The 10,128-nt window shown below is 52.6% G+C and overlaps 1 protein-coding gene across 1 annotated transcript in view; it reads left to right on the forward strand.

Annotated features, from left to right (window-relative positions):
- The first annotated feature begins 9,487 nt into the window (after positions 1-9,487).
- ZNF185 (zinc finger protein 185 with LIM domain) overlaps positions 9,488-10,128 on the forward strand; it is a 50,723-nt gene continuing 50,082 nt past the window's right edge. Inside the window, exon 1 of the mRNA XM_087813332.1 lies at positions 9,488-9,553. The gene's annotated coding sequence lies outside the window, so the exon portion shown is untranslated. The remainder of the gene's footprint in view (positions 9,554-10,128) is intronic.

A 10,128-nucleotide genomic window follows, 5' to 3' on the forward strand; every position in this document is an offset into this window, starting at 1 on the left:
ATAGGGAATACAGGACAGGGATGGAGGCTCTGAAAAACAGCACTGCATGTCATCCTGTGTCCCTGGTGATGAGCAGAGGGCTGCATTGAAACCCACACCTTTCCCCCCAAGACCAGGTGCAGGGACCAGAGAGCACTTTGAGAAAAGAGCTTCATCTCCAGCTAGAGAGGGTAAATGCCATTTCCAGTGACTTGTTCTGACAGAACCAGGACTTGGACTCCTTGTATAGTGCTCTTTCCTTTGCACCTGAATTGGAAGAGACAGTATGGATGTGTGGTTTTGTGGCCTTAACCAAGTCTTCCACATCTCTGATGGCACCCGTGTGCCCCTCCTATGCAATGACAGTTGATGGGCCTAGCTGGCTTATCTCGGAGGCTTTCTGAATAAGCAGCGTTCCCACCACCTTCTCAGCTTCTGTTACTGCTGCCCCCTTTAGGCTCAGGGGCTGCCAGGCCTGTTGCAGAGGGAAACCCTCTAAGGAAGGACAGTCTGGGAGAAGACACCAGCCTTCCCTAGGATGGCAGGTGGGGCTCTACAGCGGGTGGGTTCTGACTACCTCACTGTCACCCTTCCCTTGGTAACACAGACCACCCCAATCCTGGGATAGCTCATTTCCCTGAAAGAGCTTGAGAGAGGCCTCTCACAGGCACTTACACACAAGGGAGGACCCTGACCTTGAAGCTCAAGGGCATTCTCTTGAAACACACCCAAAGATGACCTGGGTGCCTATTCTGCAAGGTGGATCTAAGGCACAGGGAGTTTTCTTTAAGTCCTTTCCCCAATGCTGGGGCCACTGGAGGCTCTTTATCCAAAGGGAATGTTTACAGTGAAAATGGGCAAGAGCCTCTCCCATGTGGAGAACCCCCATTACCAAAGCAGGACCCAGCAAGTCAGGCTGTCACACAGGTGAGGAGGGGCGCAGCATTGGAGTGTGGCTCTGGCAGTCTGGAGCCACAGGGTTGTAGAGACAAACTCAAGCTCTCATAGGAGGGCCAGAGGGAACAGAGGTGACAGCTGGGATTCCCCTTGTAGGTTTTGTTTTTCCATGATTTAGTCATTGACACCCCCATCCAATGGTGGGGAGTCAAGGCCCTGCGGGAGAAAAAATCTTCCACCAGGCTACCTGTCTACTCTGAGATCCCTGGCAGTGACCAGCTGAAGGATCAGAACTGGCTGGTCCACTCATCTTAGGAACGAGTTTCTGGGAGACAAGGGACTTTCCATCACTTCACCTCTCCCCTCATGACCCAGATGGGAGCACTTAGGTTTCTGCTAAAGTGATGCAAGAGGCTATATTCTGGGACTCTGCCTCTGTGAGAGCTCCCTGCCCCAGAGCCCCATGAAAGTGCTCACAGACAGAGCTTCATGAAAATGTGATCTGAGGTTGGTCCAGCAACCAGCCCTGCACTGGGCAGTCCAAGGCCTTGATAGCTTCATCCAGATGTCACTTGCCACATTCGTATTTGGTCACTGGACTTGGCTGCACAGGCTGTGCTCTGAGCTGCATACTCTTGCCCTGTCCCACTGCTTCATCATGCTGATTCCTGGCCCATACCTAAGGGGTCCACCCAGAACTGAGCAGCAGGATCTGGTTCCAAGAGACAGCACTGTGTCTATTCCTGCCAGTCAGGAATAGGGGCCCTCAGAAGGCCAGGATATGTGGGCATATGCAGTTGGGCTTCCTCTCAGCTCCTTGGGTGCAGAGTGTCATAACTCACCTCTAAGGAAGCCCTGCCCCTTGCTCTTCTCCCCAGGGTGTGGTGTGCCCCCTCATGCTTGCTCACAGTGGCCAGCACGCCCAGCACACACAAATTCAGACAAACGCCAACACTTATGCCCTCTGGCTAAGTCTCCTTCATGTACAACAATGTTCCATGCTCCTGGGAGGCAAGGCTAAAGGTGTTTTGTTACTCTTCCCTCCCAGTTTAAGTAGGAGGTCCCTATGGGCATCTAACACCCACCCTCATTCCCCTGCCACCCAGGGTGAGAGAAGGGCAGTTGTTCAACCTGCTGTCTCCTTTTACACAAACCCTTGCCACAAAGACCCCAGGCCAGGGGCCGGGAGCTGGGGTGGGCTGGGCTGCCTAGCCCCATCCTCGGTGTACATCCAGTTGTCTGGAAGAAGCCAGCCTTTCCCATCTGTGCAGGGTAAGCAGAGAGGACATTTCAGTTCTGGAATGGGCTGACATGAGGGCCCCAGGATAGGATGACAATTAAAGGCCAGAGAGAGCCACCAGGTTGATGGCCCTCCATGCCCACACCCATGTCCATGGCTGCTGCAGTCTCTGCCTGAGGTGGGCTCTGCACCTCTACACCTCCCTCCTCTCCTGTGGATCCTTTTTCCTTCCAGGCTAGTGGGAAATGCGAATGATTTTAGTTTAGTGTGACCAAGAATGGGACTGGGCTATCTCCCTGATCCAGATGACTGTGGGACTTGAAGGCTTCTCTGGGAAATGCCTCCTGGGCTGAAGCTTAAAACCATTTGGCAAGGGCAAAGACACAGAAGCTTGCTTGGAGAAGGAGGTGTGCACAACTTGGGGAGTCAGGCAGGGTGGCTATTCTAGAAAATTTTCTCCAAATTGGTCTTGTAGAGCATGTCCTTGTAGGCTGCAGAGCACCCCCTCCTCCTGCTGCTTCTCTCTCCATCTCTGTTTCCTCACACATCAGCCAAGCATTTGCATCACAGTCTGACTTCTCTCTCTCCTGCCTCCCCTTCTCCTACCGTCCTGCTAATCTGCCAGACTCCATTGATCACACAAGGCTTGCTGTGGCTCCTTGAGCACCCCCTCATTGGCTCCTCACTTCTGTCTGTCCAATCAGGGTCAGAGGCCCCTTTCCTGGGAGGTTACTGGGCAGCTTTGAGAGGCTGCTCAGGGGGGATGAAGGTGCAGTGGAAGCAGGCCTATTGGCATTCCGAGGTGATTTACATCAGAGAAGATCTGTCCCCATCTCCCTCTGCCTGCCTCAAGAGACATCTGCAGGCTAATCAAAGAGGAATAAAGAAAGGGGTGAAGGTCTAGGAAGGTGGGCTGGGGGAACCCACTTGGTGTCTGAAGTGGCCTGGCCTGCTCAGGAGGACTTGGACTTGGTCCTGAACTGGGACAGACTAGTATAATCTCAGTGTAAGGTCTTGCTGAGAGTTGGCACAGAGAGGGGTACTGCCTAGTGGGGCTACATCTAGTGAGGCTCCAGAAGTGTGCTTTGAGGGACAGCTGAAGTAGAAGGTGACAAGCCACCTATCCTTTTGGTGGCCCAGGTGAGGCCCCTAAGCAGAGTGATATGGCACTTCCTAAGGAACCAGACTTCTCCCCATCAAGGTAGAAATGGAGTGCAAGAAGTGGATCTTTTGACCAGTAATATGTTCATACAGGCCATTTTGTAGATGAGGGCACCCACCAGCAACAAAACATCCAAATTCTAGAAGTGGCATATACTCTGGCTTGGGAGTGCCTTGCCAGGAGTAGTCCTACATAACAGGTCCATAAGCTTTGTAGCTCAGCACCACTTTACAGATGAAAAGAGCAAGGCTTAGAGAGTGGGATGGCATCACAGCCATGTGAGGCCACTTAAAGGTAAAGAGCAGAGATGTCTTTGCTCTCAGGTCAGGTGGCCCTTCTGAATAACAGGGTTCATGGGTCAGGGGAAGTATAAGAATGGCAGGTCCTGGGCAGGCAGGAGGTCTCCTGTCCTATTTTCAAAGGTGGCTGAAAATGTAACAATCCAGCAATTCAGTGTTCATCTTGCTTCGCTCTCCACCTTCTCCACGGGGTGAGTGGGGAGGTGCAGTCAGAGCAGCTTATCTCTTCCGTGTCTTCTTGAACATGGTTGACATCTTTCATTTCAGGTGCACAGGGGAAGGAGAACCCACAGCAATGTGGGCTGCCCTCAGAGGGGATTCTGGAGTCCGGTGTGTGGAGTCAGTAGTGGCTGAACCAGGCTGAGCAGCCAACAGACACTGTGTGTGGCTGGCCCAAGTCCAAGAGTCCCCTCCCCGCAGTAGATGTGAATCAGCTGCTGAGGCCAGGTGCAAGTGGGGAGGAGGGGGTCTGGGTCACCTGCACCCCAACATTTTGCTCCAAGGAACACTCCAAGCCATGGAGCAGGGGATCAGCAAGGCTACTGCATGGCTGCGGCTCAGACTTCAGCTGCACCCTCCACCCTCTGTAAGTGTTGGAAGTACGGCCTGGAGTCAGTTGCCCAACCTCTCTGGGATCCTTTGCTCATGGTGAAGCAAGGATGACAGTAAACTGACTGCTGGCTGTTTGTAGATCTACTTCAGGGCCTGCCTGTTCTGACCCCTGAACTGGGCGCCTGCCTTGTTAGTGTGCTCACAACCCACATCCCAGGGCCTCATGGAAGGGCAGGGCCAAGGCCCCCATCCTGGTACTCAGATCTTCTTGCACCATCACTGCCAACATCCAGTCTCAGAGCACCCCCTCCCCCACAGCCTCCTTCCTGGGAAGGGCAGTGGCGATGGGGGTGTGGTGAGGAGGGGGGAGGGTAGAGGAGGCCTGAGGATGGGGAGTTGTCTTCAGCACCTGCAAAGAGCATTCCTTCTGTCCTACTGTGCCCCTTGCCTTTGTGAGGGAAGCTGGCCTCCTGATCCCTGGAGTGCTTCTGCATTGTGCTGCTGGGGCAGCTGCTGCTGTGACCTCCCAACTGAGATAAGATTACTAAACATACCACCTGCTATCCCCCACCCGGAGCTGGTGGACAAAGAGGATGGAAGCTCTTGCAGGAGGCTCTGTGCACCCAAAACAAGGCACTGGACAGTGCAGCACAGCACAGTGAGCTCCCAGAGGCCCAGAGTGTCCACTAGAGGGAGAGAATTCCCAGGACTGTTGCATCAGTACACTCTCCTCGTGTCCCAACCTTTTAGCAGTTTTTGAGGCCCATCCTTAGCTCTCCAAGCAGCCCCAACTCCCCTTTCATTTGCTTAAACCACTGTTTCTTTAGTGTTTATCACACAGGCAATACACGTTTATGATAGAAAAATCAGAACTACAGAGGAACAAAATATTTTGGTATATATCCTTTCAGGTGTTTTTTTCCATGTGCATTTTTATGTAAATATATTTTTAAGTAAATGGCACCATCCTACACATCTCGTTTTAACAACCACTTTTCACTTAATGATATATGAAAACCATACATGCGAAAACTTGTTAAATATCATATATATTAATATCATTTGTAATAGTTTTATAGTATGTGCCTGAATGATGAATCATTTTAGGTTTAAAAATGACTATTGGGAATTTAGATTACTGTCAAGTTTTCACCATCACACTCAATGCTGCGATGACACCCCTCTTGTATACTTGGTTCACTTATGCTGTTGTCTCCTTAGGAGATGTGGCAGTAAGGGGAACCACTTGATCAATAAGCTTGCCCTTTCTAAGGCTTTCAAAAGATATGGAGATTTGTATTCCAAAAAGTTGCCCCTATTGACCTTCCCACCAACAGTGTGTGAGAGCTGCCTAGGAAATGCCCTTTTGAGTGGTCAGCTCCCCATTCTCCAAAACAGCTCCTGTCTGCAGTGAGGATTTTCCCAGCTGCCTCTTAATTGGGTTTCTGCTCTGTTTTGCTCTCTAGAGGGGAGGGGATGGTGGGTCTGAGCAGAGACCTGGGTCCAAGAAGGGGTAAATAATGTTTGGTAAGTCAGAAGCATGGCCCCCACCAACCTCCAGCACAGCAGCAGGGGTGGTCAGTGCAAGCTGTGTGCTGAGGGTATGAGGAGTGCCTGGACTCTGTCCTCGCTGAGGTTGGTAGAGGAGACAGGTCTTGTCTGGGAAGACTTGGGTCTACAGGACCAAGGCACTCGAGTCAGAGAAGGGGAAAGGCCCCTAGGAACAAGGGCAGGCAAGACAGGCTCTGAAGGGGAGGCAGGAGGAGCTGGAGGGCTACTTTCTAGGGATGCTGAGTCTCATGGTCTTTCCAAAACAGTGTCAGCATTGGGGTGGGGAGTAGAGAGAAAAGTGGCTGGGTAAGTGGACTGGACTGGGAAGTTTGCCCCCAGTCTTAGACAGTGGACAGCCCGCAGAAGTTGAATGAGAAGCCAGGCCAAGTGGGATCAGGGGCCAATGAGCGCTCCTGGAAAGAGGCACAGATAAAAGCAGGTGAGTCAAGGAGGAGGTGAGAAGTGACTGTATCCTGAACCAAGCCTGAGGGTGGGGAGGATGGGGAGAGGAGGGAGTGGTGAAGTGGAGGGAAAAGCCAGATCTCTAGCAGGGATCTAAATATAAACCTTACCTGTCCATCTGTCTGGCTGGCACTCATCACTTTAAAAACCCCTTGACCAAAGAGCTGCCTTCCTCTCCAGTCCCGTGGAAAGGCTCTACTTTCTGACTCTTTCAGATAGATTTTCCCATCAAAAAAAGACATTTGGCCTGGCTGGTGTTGCTCAGTGGTTGAGCATTGACCCATGAACCAGGAGGTCATGGTTCAATTCCTGATCAGGACACATGCCATGGTTTAGGGCTTGATCCCCAGTAGGGGGCATGCAAGAGGCAGCGGATTCTTGACATCATTGATGTTTCTATCTCACTTTCCCTCTCCCTTCCTCTCTCTGAAATCAATAAAAATATATATTTTTTAAAAAAAGACATTTGACTTCTGAAATGAACCATCGGCCCTGGTCTTTGTCCAAGTCTTCTGACTGGGGTCTTAGCTGTAAAGACAGGGCCTAAGGCAGTGTGGGTACCACCCCAGCTCTTCCCTCCATCACTGTGGGCTCTGTGTGTGGCCCTGCCTCTTTGGTCTGGGAGTCCCCACTGGCCCCTCTACTTCTGTCATCCTGCATGTGTGTGAGTCCCTCCTGATTTTGGAAGTGGTTTATTTGGTTCTAATTAGGCAGAAAACTAGGCAACGTGACCAACAGGTTTGTCAAGAGGAGATTGATGGGTTTCTGAGGAACCTAAAGACTGAGTAGTCAGACTTCCTGAGCTGAGGCCCAGAGGCAGTGAGGGACTCACCCAAGGTCTCACAGTCAGTTAGCAGCACCAGGAGACCAAGGGAACAAGACCTCAGGAGGCAGTTCTGTCTGTGCAACCCACCCACTTCATGGGTTGCTGGGATGGGAAAGTTGGGCACGTGAAGATCACCTGTGGAATGTGCTCTGCTCAGTAGAACTCTGACGTGGCCCCCTTGGTGCAGGAGCTGGGCACACAGGGTGCCCATTCACAATGATGAGGTGCTGTTCCTGGCACACAGCAGGCTCAGGCCTTCTGGGCTGCTCATTTGGTGCAATTTATGGGAAAGCCAGCTCTTGCTGACATGGCAAATTTGGTTTGCTCTTGGCCCCCTGCCCTGCCCATTTTAGTGTGCCCCTGGCCTCCATGGAAATATGTCCAGGACTTGCCAACTAGCAGCAGAGCCCAGCTGCTCAGTCCTGGCCATGGAGGGGCCCAGAGGGTGGCAGACCCCTAAGAGGGAGGCTGCTCTGCCTCAGAACTGTGATAACAGAGCCAGGGCCCCTGCTTCTCATCATACCAGCTTGCCTGAGACTCCAACTCCTCTCCTGAGGCCCAAGAGGCTGGCTGTAGCAGATCAGGGCTGTGACTAAACCCATGACGCAGGCCTTCCATCTCCCTGCAGCTCTGGGCCAGTCCCAACCTGGAGAACTGGTTTCTTCACTCCCAGGCCTTCCGGGAGCAAAGAGCCTTCACGGTGCTAAAGGCATCAGAGGCTACCACAGCCCACCCCTCACTGGCCACAGGAGGGCAACACCTGGCTGAAAGGCAGAGAGGAAGCAAAGAGGGAGATCAGGGCTAGAAGACAGAGAGAGGAAGAGAAAGCAGAGCACAGGATGTCCCCTGCTTCCCAAACACAGCAGCAAGCCCTTACCAGACCCCCACCCTTGCCTGGTCCCCAAGGGGCCACTAAGAGTTGGCAGTGGGGCCCTGGGCTTTCCTCACTGGAGATGGAGCCAACTCTTGCACACCGCCAGGCCATGCTTTTACTGGTTGAGGACCACCCACAGTCCCCTCTCTCAATGAGGACAGATTGAGAGTTACTGCTCCTGTTCAACTGGCCTGAGGTCTTTGATGTGCCAGGTAGTACCAGGCACTTGAAAGACATTCATGTATTCTGTCCTCCTAGCAGTCATGAAGGATAAACTTTTTAAACTCCCATTTTACAAATAAGAACACTGAGGCAGCCCTAAGAGGTTAACTGACCAGTCCAAGGTCTGTCAGACAGTTACTGAGTACTGAGAGAGATGGTCCAACTTCAAAACAGCTGTTTCCCCCAGTCCCTGCCCTTCCCCGGGTCCCTCCTTCTGAGTCCACTGGTGCTGACCTCCAGAGAGCCTGCTGTTTGTGTGGCATTGTGAAGGCTCCCTCACTGCCACTCTCTCCCTCATACTTTCTATAGCCTGGATTCTGGCCATCAGAGCTAAGAGAGCTTGTAGTGTTCCCTCATCAGCCATCTCTCAAAGAGACAGCCCCTGGCAGCCTATGCCTTGTTCTCCAGGTGAGTGACCCTGGACAGATGTGTGGGTGTTCCACCTGGTGGTGGCAGATCCAGGAAGTGCTCACTCTCTGGCCTCTACCTGCCACCCAGGACTCCACCAGCTCTTGCTTCCCAATGCCCAAAGGACAGTCTGGATAGTCTTGGGGTGCGAGGGACCACTGGTGACCCGAAAGCTATTATAAATGCATGAAGTGATAGTCATGTGCTTGCCTTTACCCCAGGAGCCCTGTTGAATCAACTGAGAAGTGACCTGCAGAGCAGACACCATGAGCATCTCGGCTCTTGGAAGCAGCACCAAAGGTGAGGCCCAGGCTCCCTCTTGTCCCAGTCCCGGGCTCAGTATGTGGCTGCCCTTTTCCAGGCTGGTCCTGCCAAGGCCATGAGCTCTGCCTGGGCAGCAGAGTGAGAGAGACATCTTGGGAAGGCTGGAAAGGAAACCCAGGGTCCTGGGGCTGGGGTCTCCTTCTGAAGCTGTGTAGCCTTGCCCCTGCCAGGGAAGCCTCTCTCAGCAGGCGAGGAGGAACGCAGTAACGTCCTCAGGCAGATGAAGGTGCGAACCACTCTGAAGGGGGACAAGAGCTGGATCACCAAACAGGATGAATCGGAGGGCCACACCCTGTAAGTCCAGGAGGCCAGGAGGGCCAGCAGCAATGGGGTGGGGTTGGGGATGTGATCCATGAGTCTCATCCACACCTGGAGATACTAAGGGTTTTTCACCATTCAGAGCTCAGCCAGGCAATGTGGCCACAGGCCAGCTGGGGAAAGCAAGGCAGCTGAGGGTAAAACTCAACCAAAGTCACAGGGCAGGAAAGCCCTGGGTGCTGGAGTGTACATTTGCAAATGCTTGTGGAAAGAGAAGGTGAGATGGGAATGGTGAGTCAAGTTGCTGGGGTGCATGTACTGTACCTCTCTCAGCTGCCTTGGGACCCAGCAGACAGTCTCTAGAATGGAGGCCACAGGGTGGCTGATGGTAGGGGGCTTGGGAGCCACTTTTTGGAGACCTTTCTTTCCCCAGAGAGCTGCCCTCTGGTCGGAGTCGTGCCACATCTTTTTCATCACCTGGGGAGATCCCAAAGGCCAGGTAAGAAGTGGTACCCAGATGGCTGGTAGGTGGGCCCCATGCTGCAGTCCTCAGGGAACAGAAATGGAGTCCAAGCTGAGAAAGGATGTCAGGGTCTGCAGCATGTCATTTGAAATTCAAAAGAAGGATGGGTTTTTCCACTCTGCTCCCCCTTGGGAAAGGGAAAGCAAGAATAACTGGGTCTAGTTTCCTGGCCTTGCTGTGTGGCCTTTGGGCCAGCTGCCTTCCCTCCTGGACCTCCATGGTTCCACTTGTCAACTGTGATCAAAATTGTCATTAAAAAAAACCTGCAGGGAGTAAGACAATGTCTGTGAGGTGCTTTGAGAGTCACACATGACTCCCTCCATAGGTAGCCCTGATTGCTGAGTGCCCCTGGTAATTGTCATGCCAGGGGAGACTCTCACATTTTCGACAACTGTCTCCTAAGTTTAGGATGATATATTTTGACAGCTGTCCAAGGGGAAAAGTCCCCTCTCTATTTCAAGGACTTTTGCAAAGAGGTGTCCAGGGTGGCTCTGAAGTGTGGAAACATCTGCCCAAATCTTCAGGAACTGCTCCTGAGAAAGGGGGGTTGG

The sequence above is a fragment of the Miniopterus natalensis genome, chromosome X (assembly GCF_054644295.1).
Source record: "Miniopterus natalensis isolate mMinNat1 chromosome X, mMinNat1.hap1, whole genome shotgun sequence".
Classification (NCBI taxonomy): Eukaryota; Metazoa; Chordata; class Mammalia; order Chiroptera; family Miniopteridae; genus Miniopterus; species Miniopterus natalensis.